This window comes from Haliotis rubra, unplaced genomic scaffold, assembly GCF_003918875.1.
Source record: "Haliotis rubra isolate DU_JTF1 unplaced genomic scaffold, ASM391887v1 Scf840, whole genome shotgun sequence".
Classification (NCBI taxonomy): domain Eukaryota; kingdom Metazoa; phylum Mollusca; class Gastropoda; order Lepetellida; family Haliotidae; genus Haliotis; species Haliotis rubra.
The window spans coordinates 60,656-65,230 of record NW_025767569.1 but is presented as its reverse complement, the minus strand read 5'-3'; positions in this window follow the sequence as shown (position 1 = coordinate 65,230).

The following is a 4,575-nucleotide window of genomic DNA, read 5'->3' as shown; positions in this document are numbered from 1 at the left end:
TGTGCCTGAAACAAAGAGCTATGGTTACAGTGAAACCCTGATAATCTGGATCCGGTTGTATCATTGCTTCATTAACTAATGTCAACATTAAACCCTAATGATACATTAAATCCTTAATGCATCATTAGATAATGGCAACTCTAAAAAACGGTTGTATCAAACACTTATTAGCGTATCATTATATAATGACGTCCAAATGTAATATGTTTTCATTAAATCCGGGGATTCCCCCAAATTTTTCCATCAAATTCCACGACGTAAACACGGCTAAACCTCGGAACAAAAACAAACATTTCGTCTGCTGTGAAGAAACACGTCTAAATAATTCCGAAACGTCGCCGATAAATCTTGAATCGGTTGGGATGGTTTGGAAAATACACGAACACGAACGCCGAAGTGAGCTTTCCGCCATATTGGATAGTATTTACAAAATCAAGTTTCGCTATGGCCAGTGATATGACGCCCATTACATCATGTATATTTCATATTCAGTTGTGACAACTGCATCGCTGAATTCCTCATACGTTTTAGAATCAACTTACAAATGGTCTTTGTCACTAAACCAAAGACGACAACGAAACATATTGGGTATGAAACGGAGCGTTGTGCTCATAAAGCTAGAATGTTTCCGATTACTTACATTATACATTTATGGACAAAGGTTCCCTCACAAAATCGTGGGCACCCATTTCCACGAAGCCGCCATTTCATGAGAAATCGGTCATCGGTAGTGATGTCATATGTCAACATTGTTGGACATATGTGGCAATTTCCTTGAGATGAAGGTCGGTTGAATAAGAGTAAACACAATCACACTGTCCTGTGGATTACACTTATATTATTAATGTATACTTTGCGTATCGTTCACATATGGTTTCATGAAACTAACTTCATTACCAACATTTAGTATTTTAAACCTAAGTAAAACTGACACAATAAATAAAAATGACTTATTTATATCATGAAATGTATATGTGCACACGTTTTAAAGGATATGTCTTGTTCATTGAATTTGTTTATGTTGTGTTATAGACAAAACAGTGGCGTATAATCATTGGCCAGGTGCGCGTTTGTCACAAATGTTTATTGTTTTCGATAGTATAGTGTCCTTATTCACAGCAAATTCTCGCACAAGTGTTGCAGTGACTTGGTATGAAGCATAGCGGAGTGAGGCCCCCTTATCTTTATAAGCGTACATGACCTTTATGTAGCCATTTGAGTGAGTGAGTGAGTGAGTTAAGATTTTAAGTCACATCGGCAATATTTCAGCCATATCGTGACTAAAGCAAGTTTGTAGCCATTTGACGTCATAGAGAAAATTCCATTTTCAACACATATACAAGATTGCATGTATAACGCGTTAATGCTTCATTAAAGTTTGATACAAAACCGGGTCCTGGACTTATACTTCTTGCAGACCGACATATATGTATTCGCTGACACATTATTTGGTAATTCCTTGAATAAAAACTAACCACACACTCACTCACTCACTCACTCACACACACACACACACACACACACACACACACACACACACACACACACACACACGTGTGTAGGCCTAACCATGTGGATGTGGACTCACTGTCTTCCAGTCTGGATTGGGTGAGGTGTTGATACTTTGTATACGTCATCACATTGTAATATACAATGTCGCATGGGCAAACACCCACTATAGGCTAGCGCAGTGATATCTCATCGTTAATGGAACATGTGCAAATGCCTTTGTCAAGTATATGGGGTCAGTGTCCACACATCTGAATAATTGACAACTATACGTCTCATGGGTCCGTGTCTCAATATATGTCAGTCACAGTATTTGCAGTCCCCAAGGTGTACCGCGCTTCTTTCTCGGAGCTGCGTGTGTAACATTATGCAACTATTTCTTCGTGTACATAGACATGTACATATGGAGTACACTTGTGTACACGGGAAGGTATATCAGCTGCATCTGTGTACAGGAAAGGTACATATGATACAGTTTTTGTATCCAGGAGTTATACAGCTACAACAAAGCCTTCCGTCTCGGGGAGGTGTACCCGCAGTTACAGTGAACACAATGTGAAACCAGGTCGCGTAGCAACACGGTCTAGGGTTGGGTTCTGGTTGAAGGTATACATATGGTTAGCAAGCTCCTTCACATCTGGATAGAAGTAGTAATAATACAACAATAAATCAAATATCAGTCACTCGATGAGGCACTCTGCGTATGAGCATCCGAAAAGTGATCTGAGAAGTTGCATGGTTCCACTCCTCTTGCAGTACCTGACCAAGTTCCCCGAACGTGGTCTGTGGCCTGTGACTGTCACACACACACGTCTCTCCATCTAATCAGGGATACTCTACAACCTTATATAGTCTCCCTGATCTAATTAATGGGGATAAAGGTCTGGGCTCATTGATAGCCACGGCAACCTATGGATGTTTACTGTTGTGCACGGTGAGCGCGGATATTGCTGCAAGACCAACACGAATTGGAACAAAGGGTGCCAGTATCTTGTGTTGATAATACCGACACGTAATCCTCCGTTTTATTATATACCCATGTAAACTTAGGATAGTAATACAGGGGTGCAATGCGGATGACGTCATCAAATTCCTTATTGAACCCCTGCCGGTTCTACTTTCTCCAAAGCTCGGCACTTTCCGGGATTAGCAGTACCCACTAAATTTATGAAATGTGTATTGCTTGACAGATCGATTTTAAGTCGAATAGGTCGTTCGTTCATTCATGCATGTGTCAAAATATGAATTTAATTATAATTATAATGGTGTCATTATTTACCAATGGTCAGTTGTGAAGTGGGACTTGATTCATGAATGTATGATCAAGGTCAGTTGCGTGATCCGCCCACGCGCGCAGTGATACGTAATGTCAAACTAACCTGAATGCGGAAGTATCGAGAGGCGTGAAAATATTATCGCTACGCTATGATTTGTTTTATTAAATAACATATTAATGCAAGATAAGAGGGTATATAATAAATAGAACGTCATACTAGTGCATTTGGGAGTTTTGTGTTGACATCGAAGATGTTATGTCTTCGAACTCGTTTCTCTGCTACCATGACATATTCTCGTTCAATACAAAACATCCAAATGCACTAGCATGACGTTCTTTATATGTACGACATAGAGTGGGAGTCAGTCAATCAAAGTTGTATGCCACACTATAACCATACCTCTGCCAAATGTGACATTAACCTGAAGTCCCACTTCACAACTTACCATAGGCAAAATAATGACACCATTCTAATTAAAATTCATTCATATTTTAATACGTACAAACATGTATGAAGGAAAGATAAAAGCTTGACTGATTTAGTGGATACAGTAATCGATTCTTGATTTTTTTTTAAACAGGATTCACAAGTTTCATGTAAATCAGGCTTCAACACATGAAAACTAGGTGAACTCCAGTCGCATTGCTTCCGGAAACAAGAGAACCAACTCTTGAATTAATGCTGACACGTTAGCTTTACTCCCAGGTGGCAAATGCCCCAGCCTAATTTCTAAGCTGGCTGAATATTCAGAATCGCGTAGCTTAGGGCTAGCATAGCCAGCAATACCATCTGTATTGTACAAAGATACATTTCCCATCAGTATCAAAACCTATGAATAACAATGCAATTTAGAAAGTGCTCAAATGTAACACATCTAATACACGTAGTTAGATATCTACACTTTCTAAGCAAAGTACATATTGTAATAATTTTGTTAGGTATTATGTTTCCCAAGAATACTTTGGTTGTGTGGAAAAGCCCGCTCGTAGTTGTTCACGAAGAAAGAAACAAAGTCAGGCGCAAAATCTTCCACCAATCTCACACCAACCAGATCGCATTTCCATTTATCGCCAGTTGGTTGTTGCTAATGTTTTTTCTTATAAGTATATAGAAGTATGCTTTTTGGCCATTTGATAGATGTGAATAATTTTATATTCGATATATTTCTTTTGAAAGGTTATTCCTGGATCACAGTTTAGTAGAAGACCTCTTCTACAGAACATGAATAGGACAAGAGGCATATTCCCGGTCACATTGTACTCGTTATGAACTGGCTAAAGTAAGGTGTTGGTAATCATTGTGACTGTCACTCATCTTGGATTTTCAAAGCAAAAAAATTAGCTTTTGCTTTAAATTTAAGACTAAACGCAAAATAAAAACTTGATTTAACGACTTGTAATATAGTATACTCCTTACCAAATAAACCTGGTATATAACATTCAGGTTTTGTTTTGGATTCATGCAATATTTTCTGTTCTGGTGGCCATCTTGGATTTGGGGTTGAAATCACATTCTGCATTAATATTTCAATTGAATCCAAACGTTTTGTTTAAAGCTAAATAAACATTAGCTACACAAACACATGGCCAATATAAACCAGCTTACTGGTTTTTTCTCCGTGTGTTCCATGTATAAGTTAAATTTAGCGACACGCGACTATATGCTAATGTGTATCGTAATGATGTGGTGTTACCTGGTGATACAGCCGTCATTCTACATACATTTATCAAAGTTTAGTGCGATCAATATTGCAACTGTTGATTAGATACTAGACATTGTAGTATCAATA